At 38.1% G+C, this 21,549-nt stretch overlaps 1 long non-coding RNA gene across 2 annotated transcripts in view; it reads right to left on the minus strand.

The window, feature by feature from the left end:
- The window catches only part of LOC116597780, a 44,481-nt gene that overhangs the window by 12,626 nt on the left and 10,306 nt on the right, over nucleotides 1-21,549 (minus strand). Inside the window, exon 2 of one of the 2 annotated variants that reach the window (XR_004288778.1) lies at nucleotides 28-109. The exons of the other annotated variant lie outside the window; for it this stretch is intronic. This is a non-coding gene — a long non-coding RNA (uncharacterized LOC116597780). The remainder of the gene's footprint in view (nucleotides 1-27; nucleotides 110-21,549) is intronic. 2 annotated transcript variants of the gene reach the window in all.

Raw genomic sequence — 21,549 nt, forward strand, 5'->3', positions numbered from 1 at the left:
TGCACCCAGAGCAGCTAATGAGAGCACCTGTGAACTGTCACCTGCTCTGTTCTTCTGGACCCTTCTGCTCTTCAGTTCTTACAGTTTCAATTCAGTATTCACATATTTTCTACAATAGAAGTTTCACAAAGCATTATGTTCTTTAGGGAAATACCGGAATGGAACATAAAATATTCTGTTGTGCAAAAGCAATAGCAGCGGGTAGAGTTCACAGAAACTAGTAGAGACCAATATAATGAATTATAAGCATGCCTGTGTTTAAAGCAATTACTGATTAACAGAAGCAACAGAACACAAAATATGCTTCTGTTTAGCTCATAAAAATATACACAGTATCAAGAAAACCATAAATAATGATTAGATGATCCAGGGAATTCAAATGCCAGGTCACATTTTACTCCCCCCTCCTTTGAACGTCAGGTGCAAAGAAGCTAGGTTAATCATATTCTTTCACTTATGTCATACTATAATCGGTCTTTTTTTCCAGCCATTGCCTCTATTTTTACTCCTTTATTCCTGCTCCCTGCTCCCCTCTCTACCCTCCCCCCTTCATAGCTACCAAGAATAATATGCTTGGTATTTGTCCTTGGGTATCTAAGTATCTTGAAAAATCTAATACTGTTTTTGTGTCACTTGATCTTGAAAACATACGTTAGTAGGATTACGCTACACATCTCAATCTATTTCTTGCCTTTTCCACCAAACACTGGGTTTTTAAGCTCTTTCTCTGTTGCTGTATGTAGTTCTGGTTCATTATTTCTGACTGTAGCCAAGTATTCCTTAGTGTACTTCTGCTGCACTGTAATCCTCCATTTCCACCATATGAATAGCTTCCAAATCTCTATCATCATAAACAACCTCATGATGGACATCTGCCTTCTTCATGACATATATGTGAGCTGTTCTACAGAAAGTGAGGTGGATTACTTGGTTATTTGATATATGCATCCGTAATTTCACCAGACTGTTTTCCAAGATAGCCATAGGTCTACCCCAACCTTCAGCAGTAAGTGAGGGTTGTTTTCCCCACATCCTCACCAACACTTGGTATTGACTTTTGACCTTTTCAGCTATACTATGTTACTATGTTAGTTTGCATTTTTCCTGTTACTTGTCATTTTGGATCTTTTCATGTGATTGTTGGCAATTCGGGCTTCCCATTCTATCAACCTATTTATATTTTTCTATTGGACAATCTTGTATTTCTTTTATTGATTTGGTAGAGTTCTTTTAATATTTCAAGACTAGCACTGTCCAATAAGGTAGCCATTAGCCACATGTGGCTATTTAAATTTGAAATAATTTAAGTTTAAAAATTAAAAACTTAGTTCTTAGTTATATTATCCCCATTTCAAATGTCCAGTAGCCTGATGTGGGTAGTGGCAACCATACTGGATAACACAGACACAGAATGTTTCCTTTATCACAGAAAGTTCTAAGGGACAGCACTGTTAAATATTTTAAAATATTTAAATAAAATATTTAAATAATTCCTTGTCAATTTTTAACATTGTAAATATATTGTCCGAAATGATCAACCAACTATAAATCATACATGGTGTCTTTCATTGAATAAAAACCAATAATATTCATATAGTCATATCTATTTTTTAAAGATTTTATTTATTTGAGAGAGAATGTGTGCACTGGTTGGGGGGAGGGGAAGACAGAGAGGAAATGGGGGAGGGAGAGAGAATTGAGCATACTCCACGCTGAGCACTGAGCCAATGGCAGGACTTGACCTCATGACCCTGAGATCACCACTTGAGCCAAAACCAAGAATCTAATGCTTAACCAACTGATCCATCTGGGTCCCACTCATTAAAGACTTTTAACTAATTTTAATAAGATTTTCCAACAAAAGTCCAATGCATTCTTTGTTACGTTAATTTGAGATGGAAGATCTAGAATACCATCTTATTGCATTTTACCAATTCCAAGATGTATTTTGTTTTGTTTTGCTTCATATTTGAACATCTTTGGAATCAGGATTCCTCTTTAGATCAATGACATCTAGCAGCCGTACTGGCAATATTCACCTCCATCTTGACCCTTAGTGATATATAAAATAGTGCTACCTTGAACCATAGATGGTTTCCCATGTTAAAAAATAATAAAATATATTTTTTTAGTTAATATTTTTTTACCTGTTGATTTTCTTTACCTTTTGTTTTCTTTTGTTTAGTCTCTTGAAATCTCCAACCGATCAAAATCAAAACTTACCACCATTTAGAAATACTCATTCACTTTCCAAATTATTACATGCACTACTTATTCTAATACTTGATAATAAGTGGGCATTTCTACATTTTTCATAGACAGAGCAAGTTTATTTTCTTGTTTTGCTTGTAGTTTTTTAAATGAAGTTTTTTTTTTTAAAGATTTTATTTATTTGACAGACAGAGATCACAAGCAGGGAGAGGCAGGCAGAGAGAGAGGAGGAAGCAGGTTCCCCGCTGAGCAGAGAGCCTGATGTAGGGCTCGATCCCAGGACGCTGGGATCATGACCTGAGCCAAAGGGAGAGGTTTAACCTACTGAGCCACCAAGGTGCCCCTTTAAATAAAGTTTTTGACAAGTATAATAGATAATATAACAAATTCTCATAAGCTGACCTCCCAAATGAATAAATGCTGACATTTTGTATGTGCTTCAATTCTAGTTCTTCTTTTCTTTTTAATAATAATCAATGGTAAATTTTCTATTTTACTGATCAGTTTAATTTATTTTTACTTGATAACAAATTATTATTACAAACAAAGTTAAAGTTCCCTGTTTTTCTCTTTCCATTTTCAAATCTCAACCTCCTCGGAGACAACTACTCTCTTGAATTTGGAATGTCACCAGTCCATATTTTTTCTACTTTTATTACATAACACTGGATTCCAAAGTAACATGAAGTATTGTGTTACAGATTTTAAATTTTTACTTGTATGACAGTGCTGCAATGACTTTGAATGTACTTCCTTGTTCATGTTCAGGTGTAAAAATTTTTTAACCACATCTATTTCTTCAATAAAAGCAATCTGTTCCTTAAAAGACAAAAAAATAGGGACGCCTGGGTGACTCAGTCGTTGGGTGTCTGCCTTCGGTTCAGGTCGTGATCTCAGGGTCCTGGGATCGAACCCCGCATTGGGCTCCCTGCTTAGTGGTAAGCCTGCTTTTCCCTCTCCCATTCCTCCTCCTTGTGTTCTCTCTCTCACTGTGTCTCTCTTTGTCAAATAAATAAAATCTTTAAAAAAAGAAAAAAGAAAAAATAGATAAGTTCTCTTACTCTTTTCAAAAACAAAATATAATTGACAAAACTCTAAGAACGTCTTTTCTCCCCTTTGTATAAAATAACTACAGTGTGCTAGTGCATTGTAATGAAGACAGTCATTGTAACTACATTCCATGAAAAACTCCTACCCAAATGTCAACTTTATTCAGTTGGAAATGATTTTTTAGGGAACCCCCTGTGTCCTCTTTTCCCCCCAAAAGCAAGCATAGCCTAATCATTTTCCATAAAATTCCTTTGGCAAATACAGATTTGCATGACTGTTACATCAAACATATTAAAATTTCTGTGATCTGTGCTTCTGTCTACAATATCACTGCATCGTTCAGTATGTAAATCTAGTATGTGTCTGAGCATTTATATTATACCCATTTCTATAGCAACAGAGTAGATTTTATAAGCTACATATATTTCATGGCAATATTTAATTGTACAAAGAATTACTACATTTCTATCTTCTTCAGAAAGTATACTGCAGTGTCCTCCAACCACAGTCTTCCTTTTTTAAAAATTTAAAACAATGACAATGCACGTAAGATAAAAGCCAAAGTGTGTCAAGGGGCAAACAGTAAAAAGTAAATCTCCTTCCTACTCCAGACTTTAAGTTCCCCAGAATCTGTCTCAATTTACAATAGAGTAGCTGTTTCTATGATGCTTTATGATAGTCGATAATAGGGCCGAAGTAACACTAATGAGAAAAAAATAGTCTAAGATAGTCGAATGAATCTGAAAATAGACCTGACTTTAATGATTTCCATGCATGGCAGCCTTACCAGATGACTTCAAGGAATGGTAGGTGTTCAGGTTTTTACAAATATTTCTTGGTCCTCACGTGGACCAGTTCCAGAGTGGCTTGTTCTCGTCAGTGGTTTGGTACCCATTTTGGAGCACAGTATCTAAGAAATGGTTCCTCATGCCCATACTGGAACATACCACACTCTTACCCTTGAGCCCCCACACAGATCATTTACTACTATTTACTCTGCCAACTTCTATTCATTGACTGTTCTTTCAATGTCTACCAAACACTCTCAGGTGACCCCATGCTAGATAAACCATAACTCCTTTCAAATGTATTCTCTTCTCAAAAAATGAATAAATGTTGGTACTATTTGGTCCAGGGAATTCTTTACTATTCTTAGGAAACTTTGAAATTGTATCCATAAATATTTTTTGTTTTTTCCCCATTTTAATTCATTTCTCTGTTTTATGCATTTAAGTTTAATTAGTTTAATGTAATTAAATTTTAATTAAGTAAATACATAAGTTGGTGCTCCTGTTCTGATTTGTTCCATTTTCTACTTCTACATCGACAGCCTGAATTTATTTTTTAAAAAATGGGGTGGAGGGAGGGCAGATAAAATGAACATTATGGTAAAGACAAGAATTCTATAGCATTGGTTTATTTTCATAATTGTTAATGGGATAGAGACAGTCATGCGTGGGGGAGCCTGGGTGGCTCAGTGGGTTAAGCCTCTGCCTTTGGCTCAGGTCACGATCCCAGAGTCCTGGGATCAAGCCCCGCATCGGGCTCTCTGCTCAGCAGGGAGCCTGCTTCCTCTTCTCTCTCTGCCTACGTCTCTGCCTATTTGTGATCTCTGTCTGTCAAATAAATAATATCTTAAAAAAAAAAAAAAAAGAAGAAACAGTCATGCAAGGAATTGATGAGCAACCAACATTCTAAGCATGGTCCCAAAAAGGAAACACCATGGACTTCTGCAATGGTCAGACATGGCATTTTTATTAAAAAATGAATTCACAAAGAAAATGGCATTTCATAATCATGCATAGATTGCCTTGGGAGCTATCATCCCTTACTACATACCATAAATAAAAATAAATAAATAAATAATAAAGCAAAACCAATGTTTAATTGTTCTTTTGTGTTTTTCTCCCACACATTTCCAAAGATAGAAATTTTCCCTCCTATGAAGTCAGTGAAAAGAAAAAAAACTATTTTTGAAAAGTATTCATTGAATCCAGATGAAATATTAACATGCAGACAATATTATTTCTTTAATAAAATTAATTGTAAAGGCAAAGTCTGTATAATGGTTTTTATCCACAAAAGAACTTGTAGTATGATATGTAGCATGAAACTCGAAAATATTCATACTTAAATCTCTTCAATAAATCTTTGAGCAACCATTTGGTTTTTAGCTGTAATGTGTCTGTAAAACTGTACCTCTCCTTTCAATTACCCATTGTCATTTCAGTTACTTTCTGTACTCATTCACTTAGAGATTGAAAAGACATTATCTAAGGGCAAAGGAAATAATTTCAAGTTTCTGAATTCAATTCATGCGCCTTCATTTCTTTCCTCTTTCTCTCCCTGCTCCCACCTCTATCCCAGTCCCTCTGTCCCATTTAAGGGGTGGGCTAGCATAAAACTCGGAAAAGGATTATCTGAGTCTCTCTCTTGCAGTAGTTTTAGGTGGCAATGTGAAGAGAAGGAGTCAGTTGGGACCAGGCAAAGAAATTAAAGACATACAGAAAGTCCATGAATTAGCTGAAGTTAGGACAATTTGAGAACCCAAATAGAGAACAAGATAGTAGGTGGCAGCAGCCAGAGCAGTAGGAGCAGACACAGCTGGGCCACATGGCGAACATGTTTTCTGCTAGTGATGGGACCAAAGCCAGCTTCATGAACATGTGACCATGAACACAGTTCAGCCCTTGATTTAATGTTCTGTTGTCTCTGTCTTGAAATTTTCATTAATTTTATCATTGAGATAGCCTCAGTAAGCATGTCTGCCACTCCTTACAGCCTCATTATATACCATGTTCACAGAGTCCCAGGAGCACAGAAGCCTATGGATCTGTGATGCTTGGGAGTGTAGAGACTCAGAGCAAGTACCAGGTACCATGGTATGTTTAAGGCTGAGTAAACAGGGCACTCACAAAGGGCCACACTTACCGTCAGAACCAGAACTGTTTTGAAAGCACAAAGAATGCAACATGTGGGTTTTGTTTTTTTTTTTTTTTAAGATTTTATTTATTTGTTTAAGAGGGGCAGGGAAGTGCAGAGGGAGAGGGACAAGCAGACTTGGCACTGAGCGCAAAGCCCTATGTGCAGCTCCATCTCACGACCCTGAGATCATGACCTGAGCTGAAATCAAGCGTCTGGTGTGCTCAACTGACTGAGCCACCCAGGCACCAAGAACGCAATGTGTTTTAAGAAGCATAAATGAGCGGGGAAACCTATCATTTCCCTTCTTATTCATGTTGCTTCCCCAAGATGGGCAATCACTTCCACTGAAAATGATGACATGGAAGGAAAGGAAAGCAAAGACAATCCAGTCCTTTGTCTTTCAGTCTTTCCCTGCTCATCAGGAGGCTAAAGGTAGAGGCTGTTGGTAGGATGTGCACAAATGAAGAAGTGAAATAAAAACAACTGAATTAGTTTTGCGTGGCATGTTCACTGCTCTGGTAAGAATGCAGTATATATGCCCATAGGAACTACAAAATAGGAAGTGCGCAAGTTTGATGATTGCACTATGAGTTAAATGCTCTTATATTTACATTCAAAACTGACATTGCCTCATATAAAGATGAATGGTAAAAACCATGCTGATGCTTTACTTAGAATGATGTTAAATAACATATTTTTGAAAACTCATGACAATTTGAGAGAGAGAGATAGCAAAAGAAAGGAAAAAGCTTTAAATCTTAGGACATAGAATGGCAGTTTCCTTGCTTTTTGATTTAAAGTCTCCACATTTTCAGTTTGCTCCTGCAAATTATGCAGCCAGCCATGGAGGGGTCTGCACAATTACACGGATCTAGGAGCCACCTGTATTCTGAATGGCTCATGTGTCCAGTCCCCTCAGGGTTGGCTGATATCTTATTCTTCTGTGAGGTTTAGGAACTTGATTTTTCTGGGTCCCCATGTGTCCTAGCTATGATGTCCCTGTTTCCTTATTTGGGCAAGAATACTTACAATAGACTTCCTTAATCTGAGACAACCAGAGTTCTCTATTTTTTTTTTTTTTTTGGCTAGGATATATATTTTTAAAGATTTTATTTATTTACTTGTCAGGGAGAGAGAGATAGAGAGTACAAGCAGGGGGAGCAGCAGGCAGAGGGATAAGCAGGCTCCCAGCTGAGCAAGGAACCCGATGAGGGACTCAATCCCAGGACCCTGGAATCATGACCTGAGCCAATGGCAGATTCTTAATTGACTGAGCCACCCGAGAGTCCCCAGAGTTCCCTATTCCTTACAATTAAAAGCATCTAACCGAAAAAGCACAAAATATGGTATGAATTTTAGTTAGTAAATCATACATAAATATTTTCATTCTCAAAGTAAGTGATGCTAACTTAAACATGCTGCATTGGAAAAAATAGATTTTTGTTTAAAATAAAAATAATTTAGCTTGAAAAATCTGTATGAAAAGCTGTGCAAGTGCAATATTGCTAGACCAAAATCCTTTAAAAAATCAGCAAAATGAATGAGGGCCCTGGTCCTTTCATCAGACATGTGCCCTGAGGGATGTCAGCCTTTATGTGTGTTTTAGGGGAGACATATCAGGTATCACATGATCACTGTGGCTTTGGTCATAAACAGGACATGGCCTTCAATGGAAGCTGAGTCAGTGAGGACATTTCCCTCAGCACAATCAATAAGAAGAAGGAGAACAAATGTGTGGAATTTGATTGAGGAGGCCAGCGATGTTTTGTGGACACCAGCGAGCAAACCAGAAAGCTTGAGAAATATTGCAAAATGTACAATATGATAGAGGCCATGAACCACTACCAGAAAATTTGTTTTATCTTTATAATTGATCCTTTTGGGATTTCCTCCGTCTTGAAGGGGGCAAAATTTACTTACTGGAAAATTTGAACATTTTAGTAAAGTTAAAGCTGTAAGGGCTTATTTAGCCAGAGCAATTCCATCCAGTTAAACAGTGATTTTGTTGTTTATGTAGTAAAACTTAAACTGACCCTGCCCCCCATCCCCAATCAGGAGAACCTACTTAAAAACAAGTCCAGGAAACCAGTAAAATACAGTCGACCAGTCCCAGATAACAGAGCCCAAATACAAGGGTGGGTCAGGTCAGGTAGAGATAACAGAGCCCGGATGCAGGGATGAGTAGGGCCAGGTGGAGACATCCAATCAGTGGGGGGCGCATACTGTCTCCCTAGCTACCAAGGAGTGTGGGCTTATAGGTGGCCTAGTCACCCACAGTGACTTGTGTCCCACCCCATTATATGAAATTTGAACCTTCAGTTAACATTACTGAGTTCCATGAGTGCCATCTATGAACGATGGTTAATAGCAAACAGTCCTTTAGGAATTTAACAGGTGGCAGCTTTCAGCTTCACTTGGTTTCTTTAGAGATCTATGCTGAAATACCAGCGGTCTGTGTTTATAATATGTGGCTTTCTTCTCACAGCCAGTTACATAGGTGCTGGTCCTTTACACAGAGAAGTAACTGTATTTGTTAGAGTTAATAACTTTTAAAAATAGAAGCAGCAAGAGTTTAGGTGACATCACAAGGAACAAATCTGGAGGAGTTAGAGGTGTTCGGGTGTAGGAGGCCATGGTAAGGCTTGAGATGAGGACCAAACCAGGCCCTGACTTGTGCCTCCTTTAAAGGCTGAATAGCCGAACAAAAGGCTTAGATCGATAAAGTCGAGTAGCACTGAGAAAGGGTCTGTGCTGTGTGTTGTGCACTCACCTACATGACTTCCCACACGTTTGCTAGTCAGATAGAGACGATTTGGTCGGGGTCCGAAATTCTTGGCTGGTCCTTGCTGTCCTTGCACGGGCTATAGACGACACCACTGTAAGACCGTGCTGTGCTTACATAAACTTTGTCTTGAGTGGCCTTGAAGTCAGTACATCTGGCACTAGAAGGTCTGCTATTGGTGCTTGGGAAATAAATAATGGGAAAGCTTGAAGGATTTTCTGTGCATGTTGCAAACTCTTTAGTAATCAGCTAAAAATAGATGATTGTCTCTGTTAGCTATAGAATGCTTCACAGCCTTGAATATAATTGGCACTATTGGACATCCTCCTTGGTGGTCCTCCTGCCCCCATCTCTTTGTCTCTTAATTTCTTTTCACCATCCTCTTACCCTCACGTTCCTGGTCGATTTGTCATGCCGGCCGCGACATTCGGGTTATTTAGATTAATTACAAAAGTCAGTATTTTGGACATGAGTTCCCATAAACCATCTCTGGGGGGTGCTGCTGTTGAGGAGGAATACAAGGCTGAATGGAATGTCCAGGGTTTTCTTTATAGCAGAAAAGTATAGGAAGAAAGAAGGTATTAATCATTCAGACCTTTAAAATTGGCCATTAACTCGATAAACTGTATATAGTTGTAACATTTTCTTTTTCGGGTATAAATTGCTTACCTAGTTGATTTTAATCTCCTATATGGTTACTTGGTAGGAGGATGGGCTACCAGTTATGTAACTAAGTAAGTGGGAGGAGAAGCAATGATAGACCAAAATAATGGTGTGAATACAGTACATGCATGCCAAAAAAACGCTAGAGCATTGGTTCTCAAAGTGGGGTCCTCTGGGAGCTTGTTAGACCTGCAGATTCAGAGGCTCCTTCCCCCGACTTCTACTGAATCAGAAGCTCTCAGTGTGGGGCCCAGCACTCTGCTGCATTTTTGACAAGCCCTCCAAGTGAGTCTGTTGCATAAAAAAGCTGGAGAACTTCCATGCCAGAGGGCAGTGTGAGCTGAGCCTGGTTGCTTCTTTGAGACCTCCCCACACAGGAACCAGTCTTGGTTTCAGGTGTGTCCGTGCTCTGAACCCCCAACCATGGGCACTCCTTGTCTGTGTCAAGGTACTTACTGGCTTTATTCAGTTCTGCTGCTGAGGCTTAGCAAATTTAAGGATCAAACCTTTAATCTTAGGAGATCATCTGCTTTTACACTCAAGTGAACTAAAAGAAAGAAAATTACTCAAATAATTTACATATTCAAGAGAGGAGCTTTGGAAGGACCAGCACTAAGTAAGTCAGATTATATGTAAGAAAGCGTTGAGGAGCCGTCTACTCATTTAAAATGAAGTTCTTTTTGGAATGCCATAATGCTTATTATAAGCAATTAGCCAAATTGGACTAATCTGCATTAATTTTCACATTGGTCTTGTTGACATTAGGGGCTGGAAAGGTGAATTTTAGCTCATAATGATGGCAATTTTTATAAATATTGGATTGCTACCTCACTTTGCTTCATCTCTTTGTCAAATACTAGAATCATTCAAAATTAATGTTCAAAGGGTCAAAGTGGCCTCAGGAAGAACACATTCAAAAGCTCCTACCATCAGTACTGACTAAATGGATATAAGAGGCAACTTGACCCTGAGTCCTATGCTATGCAGGCTGTGCTCAGGCTCCACTCCAGACTCAGGGGCTCCCTTGGTGCCTGAGTCTTGGAATTACCTGCCTGACAGCCCTGAACTCACATCCAAGGCCAAAATAGGCCTCCTTCTTTGGGCTACCTTCCTGGTGTGGGCTACAGTTTCAGGGTATGTACCCCTAGAGCCAAGGAGTGTCTATAGGGCCTCTTTGCTGGGGAGGGGGCTCAAGCTTGGGTGTGTGGGCTGGGGGTGGGGTCCACAATCATGTGTTTAAGGAGAGAGCTGGAGGGTGGGAAGAAAATGGGCAGGCTTTTTTGGTGAGGGGCCAGTTTTCCCTGTTCTACTATGAGAAACTTGGAGGAATTCAATAATTCTCATATTAAAAACTGACCTCCTAAAGCACTATGAAGACAGAGTATATTCTTTTTTAACAGCTTACTGGCTTGATTTATAATTCTAAATATTTAGATGAGTAGTGTATGGACTTCATTGGCATTGTTGCTCCATGCCTCTCAATTCTTATAGGTGGGCTAGTCACCCACAGTGACTTGTGTCCCACCCCATTATATGAAATTTGAACCTTCAGTTAACATTACTGAGTTCTATGAGTGCCATCTATGAATAATGGTTAATAGCAAACAGCATCGGGGGTTTGTAGGTGAACTTGAAGAGCAGTCCTGGGGTAATGAGGAAGCATGTCAGCTCTTCTGTTCACAGTGAACACCTGCTTTAGGTAAGACAAAGGGAGCAAACCATGGATAAGTCAGAAGAGAGGCATTTAAAATGTACCAGAAAAGTACTTCAAGGACTATAACATGGAGTTGGGCTGCTGGCATAAAAGATCAGCCAGTGCCTTGGCATGGAGTATCTAGGGGCAAAAGGGAATAACATCATGATCAATAAGAGTTTAGGCTCAAAAAACATGCATGTTTCTTCAACCTTGGACCTGATGGTTATTAACTGTGTGATTTGGTGGGGGGAGGGGATGTATTAACTTCCTCTGTACTATAGTTTCTCCACATGTAAAATGGCAATAATAGTGCCTACCTTACAGAGAGGTCGTGAGAATGAAATGCAATGGAAATGAGTGTAGAGTGCCTGAGTGTAGAGTGTAGAATGTAGGGTGTCTGGCACATTGTAGGCATCCAATCAATGACAACTGCAATTCCCATTATTATTATGATGATGATCATTATTATTATTATTCCCTAAGGAAATATTTGCCCATAGGGATCATAGGCAAACTTTCAAGTAAAAAGCAAACTCTTTAAAATGGATACATTCCTAGAAACATATAAACTAACAAAACTGGAAGGCATCCATATCGGCAAAGAAGAAGTCAAACTCCACTCTTTGCATAAGAGTAGATACTCTACGTAGAAAACCCAAAAGACTCCACCCAAAATTGCTAGAACTAATACAGGAATTCAGCAAAGTTGCAGGATATAAAATCAATGCAGAGAAATCAGTTGCATTTCTATACACTAAAAATGAGGCAGAAGAAAGAGAAATCAAGGAATTGATCCCCTTTACAATTACAACAAAACCCATAAGATACCTGGGAATAAATCTACCAAAGAAGCCAAGAATCTATTCAGAAAACTGTAGAACACCTATGAAAGAAATTGAAGAGGAGACAAAGAAATGGAAAAGTGTCCCATGCTCATGGATTGGAAGAACAAATATTGTTAAAATATCTATGCTACCCAAAGCAATCTACACATTCAATGCAATCCCTTTCAAAATACCATAGCATTTTTCATAGAGCTGGAACAAACAATCCTAAAAATTTGTATGGAACCAAAAAAAGACGCCGAATAGCCAAAGGAATGTTGAAAGAGAAAACCAAAGTCAGAAGCATCACAATTCCAGATTTCAGGCCATATTACAAAACTGTAATCATCAAGACAGTATAATACTGACACAAAAAAGGACATGTAGATCAATGAAACAGAATAGAGAACCCAGAAATGGACCCTCAGGTCTATGGTCAACTAATATTTGACAAAGCAGGAAAGAATATCCAATGGAAAAAAAAAGGCAGTCTCTTCAACAAATGGTGTTGAAAAAACTGGACAGCCACAAGCAGAAGAATGAAACGGGACCATTTTTCTTACACCATACACAAAATAAACTCAAAATGGGTGAAAGACCTAATTATGTGATAGGAATCCATCAAAATCCTGTAGGAGAACACAGGCAGCAACCTCTTTGACCTCGGCTGCAGCAACTTCCTGCTAGACATGATTCCAAAGGCAAGGGAAACAAAGGCAAAAATGAACTATTGGGACTTCATCAAGATAAAAAAGTTTTGCACAACAAAGGAAATAGTCAGCAAAACTAAAGGGCAACTACAGAATGGGAGAAGATATTTGCAAATAACATATCAGATAAAGGGCTAATATCCAAAATCTATAAAGAACTTATTAAACTCGACATCCAAGAAACAAAAAATCTGGTCAAGAAATGGACAGAAGACAGGAACAGACATTTCTCCAAGGAAGACATACAAATGGCTAACAGACACATGAAAAAATGTACAACATCACTTGGCACCAGGGAAATACAAATCAAAACTACAGTGAGGTACCACCTCACAACAGTCAGAACGGCTAAAATTAACTACTCAGGAAATGACAGATGATAGAGAGGATGCAGAGAAAGGGAACCCTCTTACACTGTTGGTGGGAATGCAAGCTGGTGTAGCCACTATGGAAAGCAGTATGGAGGTTTCTCAAAAAGTTTAAAATGGAGCTACCCTGTGACCCATCAATTGCACTACTAGGTATTTATCCAAAAGATACAAGCATAGTGATTTGAAGGGGCCAAATATGGAAAGAACACAGATGTTCATTGACAGATGAATGGATAAAGATGTGATGTAGATATATAAAATGTAATATTACTCAAACATCAAAAAGAATAGCCAAAATATGGAAAGAACACAGATGTTCATTGACAGATGAATGGATAAAGATGTGATGTAGATATATAAAATGTAATATTACTCAAACATCAAAAAGAATGAAATTTTGCCATTTGTAACAATGTGGATGGAACTATGCATCCACATAGTTGCTATGCAACTATTTATGCTATAACATATTTATGCTATGCAAAATAAGTCAGAGAAAGACAAATACCATTTGATTTCACTCATATGCGGAATTTAAGAAACAAAACAGATCAACATTGGGGAAAGGAAAGAAAAGTAAAATAAGACGAAAATTGAGAGGGAGGCAAACCATAAGAGATGCTGAACTCTAGGAAACAAAGTGAAGGTTGCTGAAGGGAAGGCAAAGTGGGGAGATGGGATAATTGGGGGATGGGCATTAAGGAGGCACTTGATGTAATGAGCACTGAGTGTTATATGCAACTGATAAGTCACTAAATTCTACCTCTGAAACTAATTTAAAAAAAAAAAAGTAAGCTCTTCAATGAATTCAACTCTCAGTCCCAGGATAAACACACACTGAACCTAAGAAAGAAAAGACTTTAGGTCACACCACAAGAGAGCAATGGCTTCATGTTCTAATGGGAAAAAAGCCAAAATCTAGAATGGTTTTGGTTTATCTAGGAATATTCACACAGGAATTGTAATAACTCTCCATTTTACTCCACTTTTGCTAATGGAATTTGCCATTAGTTAGTTTAATGCAATGCTAGCTTTAACCTCACAGAGCCCCAGGTTTGCATCCTAGAATTACCATTTACCACCTGACTCTGAATAAGTTACTTAGTTTCCTATTCTCTTAGTTCTCTCATCTGCAAAATGGACACGCTAATAATAAAACAATAGTTTTGCTACTACTTCATAGTCTTGCTGTGAGGATTGCATGCAGTGGTGTATCGAGTCAGCTCATATTATCTTGATCAATTGTTAAATTTTCAGGATTTTTCTAGATCACTTGTTGAGCCATTGGGTAGCCTGAAATTAGCCATGTTTGGAATATTTCTGCCATGGAGATCTGCAAATATGCAAATCAGTCCCTTTTCCTTCCTGAGAGGTATAGTACTGATTATATGTGATAAATATTTGAAAGACTTAGCACTGTACACATCACAAAATAAGACCTACATTAAGTTAAATATTTTTAATGTTTTACTGAGTTCTTAATATATCTAGACATCTATTTTAGGTGCTGTATAATGTACTACTAGAAGAAGGTAGGCTATGGACAGATGAATCAGGCAATTGTGGGTAAACTTGGCCAAAATACCCAGTAGTATCCTTTCCTTTCTTAGTGTGTACCTTTAATAATGAAGCAAATAACACCTACTTTTAAAATACAAAATAAAATAGCATAATTGCACAGTGCATACTGCCCCAACTGGATTATTATAATTTATTGCGGGATTTGCCATGGATACCTGATAATGTACACAATTGATAAATTAAGACATAATAGGAAAGAAGATTTCTTTTTTCTTTTTTTAAGATTTCTTATATAGGTCTGTCAGAGAGTGATTCTCATTGTACAAAAATTGTTTAAATTAAATGACGACTTAATTCTCATAAACACTACATTTTTTTATTTTTTCAGCATTGTTTCTTGTATGAGAAGGACACTGTAAGACAAGAGAAAGAGGAAGTGGTGCTCGGTGTTGGAATGTGTGTTTCACTCTTTGCAAACAAGAATCCACTTTTTCCTCTCTAATTTGACAGCTTTTTAGAAGCAGCAAGTCATACATTTGGAACAATTTGGATGATACCCAAGAAAAATAACAGACTGGATTATGAGAATCTTTAGGTACATTCCAGGAAAACAAAACAAAACAAGTCAACTGGGAGTAATTGCTTCAGGTAGGGTTTAGGCCAGAAGGATGACTGGTGTTTATCTGCCTGTGATTTTTTTACCAGCTATAACAAAGTATATTTGCAGAGCTTCTCACATTTCAGTGTGCATAAGAATTTTCTGAAGAGCTCATTTAAATGCCGGTGCCTAGGCCCCACCTCAGAGAGTCAGCTTCCTTAGGTCTGATAGGGGTCCAAGAACTTTTTTTTTTTTAAGGTTTATTTATTTATTTGAGAGAGAGGGAGAGAGAGAGCATGTGAGCAGGAGTAGAGATAGTGGGAGAGGGAGAGAACGAATCCTCAAGCAAACTCCTCGCTGAGTGAGAAGCCCAATGTGGGGCTCAATCCCAGGACCCTAAGATCATGACCTGAGCACAAATCAAGAGTTCGGACGCTTAACTGAGCCACCTGGGTACCCCAGGAACTTTCATTTTTAACATGCTCCCAGGTGATGCCAGTGCTGATGGTCTGTACTTTTTAGGAGCACAGCTAGGGACCAATAAAAAAATATACTCCCATAATTTATAGAATAGGACTTCCAAACATGGTCAGCTTTAGAATCATTACTTAATGAATTTTTTATAAATTCCAAATTGAATCCCTACATGGGACCTGCTAAATCAGAATCTCAAGAGGTGGGCCCCCAAAATATGATGAATCTGAGATACTGTAATGTTAAGGGGCTCCCATCTACTTACTCTTGAGAAGCCAATTTCTTGGTCAGGACAGATGAGATTTAATGGCTATCGCATTTTGAAACACATGTTGGAAAGAGATAGACCATAAAATTCAAGTAAGAAACGTATTAAAAGGGCACAGAAGCCAATCAATGGCAAAAGGAGTACTAATTTTGAGCAATAAGATGAATGACAATACCTCATTACAACCTATAGTTAAATATCTATGAGTCCATATATATATAAATTATTGAATGAATAAATAAATGAGATAACTTTAAAGAAGAATCCCAATTAATAAATGTAAAAGAAATGAAGGAAAAAGAAAATCCTGTTTTCTATGTTGTAGTGTTACATAAACACTACAGGAGTAATCATTGTAAGCAAGATTCTCTGATGGATATTAATTGGTGGAAGAAAATTTGATGAGAAACAAGATATTTGCATAGTGTCAAAGTATTTGTCCACAAGACAAATATTTATTAGTTTCTAAGGAAATATAGTAAGTTTACAGTGGAGAAACCCAGAAGACACTTCCCTAATCAAGTGTCAAGGTGAATATCAACAATAACAATTTATCATCATACACCTCCTCACACGATGCACTGAAAAGGACACACTTCTCTAGTATTTGTGCCAAAAATGATTTACTTCAATCTAGTTGTAAGAAAATATCAGACAAACCCAAAATGATATAACTGACCATAACCTTCAAAAGTTTCAAGATCATGGGACACCTGGGTGGCTCAGTCAGTTGAGTGTCCAATTTTTGGTTTTGGCTCAGGTCATGATCTCAATGGTCATGGGATCTAGCTGAGTGTCACATGCTCCGAGCTCAGTATGGAGTCTGCTAGAGATCCCCTCTCCCTCTCCCTTTGTCCCTCCTTCCACTCACTTTCTCTCTTTCCAAGTAAATGAATGAATGTTTTTATAAAGTGTCAGTGGGGCCCCTGGATGACTCAGTGGGTTAAGCTGCTGTCTTTGGCTCAGGTTGTGATCTCAGAGTTCTGGGATTGAGGCCCACATTGGGCTCTCTGCTCAGCAGGAGTCTGCTTCTCCCTCTCATGCTCCCTCTGTGCTCTCCTGTCCCCCTTAAATAAATAAATAAATAAACAAAATCTTTTTAAAAAAGTGTGCCAAGGTCATGAAAGACAAATAAATACTGAGGAACTATCACAGATTGGAGAAGACTAAGAAGAAATGAAAATCACATGCAATGTGGTATGCTAGATTGGATCCTGGACCAGAAAAAGGACATTATGAAGACCTATTATTATATTCAAGTAATAGTCTATAGTTTCATGCATAGTACTGTAACAGTATTAATCTCCTAGTTCTGATCATTGTACTGTGGTTATGTAAGATGTTAACATTATGGCAAGGTGGGTTAAGTTATATATGGTAACTCTCTGCACTCTTTTTGTAACTTTTTGGTGTAAAATTATTTTGAAATAAAATTTTAAAGTTTCAGCTTGCTCTACCTTATGAAAACCCATTGCCTAATCAACTCTACTACTTGCCTCACCAATCTATGGATAAACTACAGGAATAGTTTCACTTGGGAAGTGGTCTAACAAAAAGCAGAGAAGGCTTTACAAACAAGAGTCCAGTGGCCTTCTGGAGATGGGGGTTTTCTCACTACACTCAGCCAGCCCCTCCCCATGAGTTGCTACTGCATAGGCTAAAAAAGTGTGGGAGCAGCCACAGGTTCCTATCAGAATTTCCTGGACTTTGGACCATATGTGGAACTTCTGTAGCCCCTGACCCACAACTTTGGGACACTTGCCACTGAGCCTGCAGCACCATCCCCCAGGCATTGTTGCAGGAGCCAGCAGATTTCCACACCTGGGGCTCTCCGCTTTAAGGAGATAACCGGTGTCCAGTAGCAGCTTTAATATTCTATTTCTTTAGATGGCATTTTATTAAATGCAAAGCTCCTTAGACAGCAGTGTTCATGTTTTCCCCACATCGATACTGTGTCTCACATCCAGTCATTCAAAGTCAATCTGATTTATTTCCAGTGGTTTCACTTTGGTTGCTCTTTGCTATTCTCACTAATAGGAAGAGCTCGTTTCACTCCATTAGATTTCTCATTTACATAGCGGAGCTTATATTTAGTTTTACCTAACTTGGTCTTCATGTACGAAGAAGGTGAAAAGATGTTCATCTGCGTTTTCCAAGGTAGAGGATCATTTCCTGGTCTTTCTGGGAAGTTGTATAATGGGGAAATTAGTGGAGGTTGTGGAGATACAGATTGAGTTTGATTTCTGGATGTGACTTTTACTGATAGTCTGACCTTCCACAGGTCTCTTCATGTTTCTGAGTCTATATCTCCTCAATGACAAAAAAAAGACAATACAAGTAAAGTTTTTGAATTATTATGAGAATTACATGAAACAATATATGTGTAGAATTAAAGCTTAGTCTCTTATTTACTAGATATTATAAAAACAATCTAAGCTACTTTTTGGCCTGGACTAGGAATAAGGAAACATCTAAAGATAAGGAATCTTGCAGAGAGAGAAAGCTGTCTCTGTCCTTGTTGTATTTTATTTGTACAAATGATTTGCAGTCAGTGGCCTTACTTTGAGCCAAAAAGGAAACAAACAAAACCAAGAGCCAGTTTTTAATAAGCCTAATGTAATTATCCTTTGTTTTATATTTCAAGTGACTAACTTCCTCTTGTTGTTAATTTGTTTTACTAAGACTATCTTTAAATTTCTGTTGGGGAACCTTTAACCTCTAAGTTAAGAGAATTGCTGAAAATCACTAAATACATCTTTGGTAGGAAATAGTGGAACTCCTGAGATTTATGTCTGACTCTTCCCTTAGGTTGTAAATTTCATCACAGAATTAAAATTAGGGGATGGATTTTGTTTGCACATTTTTGTTTGTTTGTACTCCATACATGTTGAAAAATGGGAGAAGTGGGGCGCCTGGGTGGCTCAGTGGGTTGGGCCACTGCCTTCGGCTCAGGTCATGATCTCAGGATCCTGGGATCGAGTCCCGCATCGGGCTCTCTGCTCAGCAGAGAGCCTGCTTCCTCCTCCTCCTCTCTCTCTCTCTCTCTGCCTACTTGTGATCTCTCTCTGTCAAATAAATAAAATAAAACAAATAAAATCTTTAAAAAAAAAAAAAAAGAAAAAATGGGAGAAGAAAGCATTGAATCTATTTTCCTTCCAGCAGCTTTAGTGTTTGGAGTAAAGAAGTAAGTCTAGCTTGTTTTTGATACAAATTCAGTATGAAGTGTGGTTTCTTTATGACACCCAAACACTTTAAACACAGTAGGTAGTCAATAAATAAATAGTTTTATTTCTCTGTACCCTTATAGTTTGTGGCTAAATATCACTTTGCTTTTATTAGAAACTTTGTTGTCCCCATTAAATCCACTCCAATTTGTTTCCATCCTTCTCTCTTCAGGGCTTAACATTGTCCTTAGGTACAATAAGGCAACTTTATTTTAGAACAGTGGATTTCAGAATTTCTTTTTTTTTTTCTAAAATTTTTTTCAGTGTTCCAAAGTTCATTGTTTATAGACCACACCCAGTGCTCCATGCAATACGTGCCGTCTTAATACTCACCACCATGCTCACCCACCCTCCCAACCCACTCTCTCCAAAACCCTGTTTTCTCAGAATTCACAGTCTTTCCTGATTTGTCTCCCCTGCTGATTTCCCCCAACTCACTTCTCCTCTCCATCTCCCAATGTCTTCCCTGTTATTCTTTATGCTTCACAAGTAAGTGAGAACATATGATAATTGACTCTCTCTGCTTGACTTATTTCACTCAGCATAATCTCCTCCAGTCCCATCCATGTTGATAAAAAAGTTGGGTATTCATCCTTCCTGATGGAGGCATAATAATCCGTTGTATATATGGACCATATCTTCTTTATCCATTTGTCTGTTGAAGGGCATCTTGGTTCTTTCCACAGTTTAGCCACTGTGGCCATTGCTGCTATGAACATTGGGGTACAGATGGCCCTTCTCTTCACCACATCAGTACCTTTGGGGTAAATATCCAGTAGTGCAGTTGAAGGGTCATAGGGTAGCTCTATTTTTAATTTCTAAAGGAATCTCCACATTGTTTTCAGAATTTCTTTTTTTTTTTTTTAAACTAAAACACTTCATTGAGCCTCCTGATGACAGTGGTAGAATCACACGTTAAGAAAATACCTAACAAATTCTTCCTCTAGCCCTGCCTGACTTATGCAATCCTTTTGCAGTAAGTTATTGAAGGCTTTTTGTTAAACAGCAACCCTTTTTCAGGGAAGAGGGTATTTTCAAACTAACGTCAATCATAAACCCTTTAGTAGAATTAGCCAGCTAGATTACTGGTGACCTGCTGGATGGAAACCTAAGTCTAGTGACTTAGGTTTCCATCCAACAGGAAAAAGAAGGAATGAGATACAGGGATGAGGATGTTTTGATCCTGCATGCAAGTTCTGCTTATTGTGGAATCTGGTAATCATTCTGGGCAACTAGAGAAAATAATGGAAACCGGGGGTGTAGGCCAAGGTTCCATGTGCTTGAAAGAGGCCAGAATTGCTTAGTAGTGCTTTAACAGATTGATTGGAAATAATAGGAGTGATTTTTGATTGATAGATCAATGTATTCATCTAATCGAGCTCATAATAGTTGAGTAGATGGCCATACAAGTTGGTGATAGGTTAGGGCCAAAATGGGTGGATGTTTTTATTTATTTATTTTTTAAAGATTTTATTTATTTGAGAAGGTGGAGGGCGAGAGAGAGAGAGAGAGAGAGAGAGAGCAAGAGCAAGCTTGTGTCTGTGCGTTCGGGGGGGGGCGGGTAGATGGAGAGAATCTGTAGACTCTGTGCTGACTCTGTGTAGACTCTGTGCTATCTCTGTGTAGACTCTGTGCTGAGCCTGGAGCCCCATGCCAAACTCCATCTCACGATCCTGAGATCAAGACCTGAGCCGCAATCAAGAGTCAGACACTTAACTAAGTAAGCCCCCGGGGTACCACTGGATGGATGTTTTTAGAGATTAAAGTAATAGGTCATTAAAGAAAGATGCTGACAATGGGTTGGTGAGAGTGGGAGTTGGTGCAGAAAGAGAATAGGTATACTTTTTTTCTGAGTGGAGAATTAATTCTTTAAGTCAGGGTGTTTAATTAAAATTAATTAATTAAAAGAAACACAGTCTTGTGCTTATAATTTCTAGGTTTGACTCTGGCTCTACTGTTAATTTTTCATGTTTCTAAGGGCAAGCAAAACGCTTTTACTTTTAAGTAAGTTTTTTTCAACTCTAGAATAGAAACTGTAATACCTGTCCCATTTCCCTCACAATGAAATAATTAATGTGAAAGTGCTTTATAAAATGCCATAAACCTTCACAATTCTATAGATTTTGATAATTTCTGAATTTATCCTAACATGAGTCTTTTGTTCTTTAAGAGCAAAAGCTAAATAAACAAAAACAACATCCATGCAATATAGAATTATCCCTGCTAAGAGAA

Source organism: Mustela erminea, chromosome 8 (genome assembly GCF_009829155.1).
Source record: "Mustela erminea isolate mMusErm1 chromosome 8, mMusErm1.Pri, whole genome shotgun sequence".
NCBI lineage: Eukaryota > Metazoa > Chordata > Mammalia > Carnivora > Mustelidae > Mustela > Mustela erminea.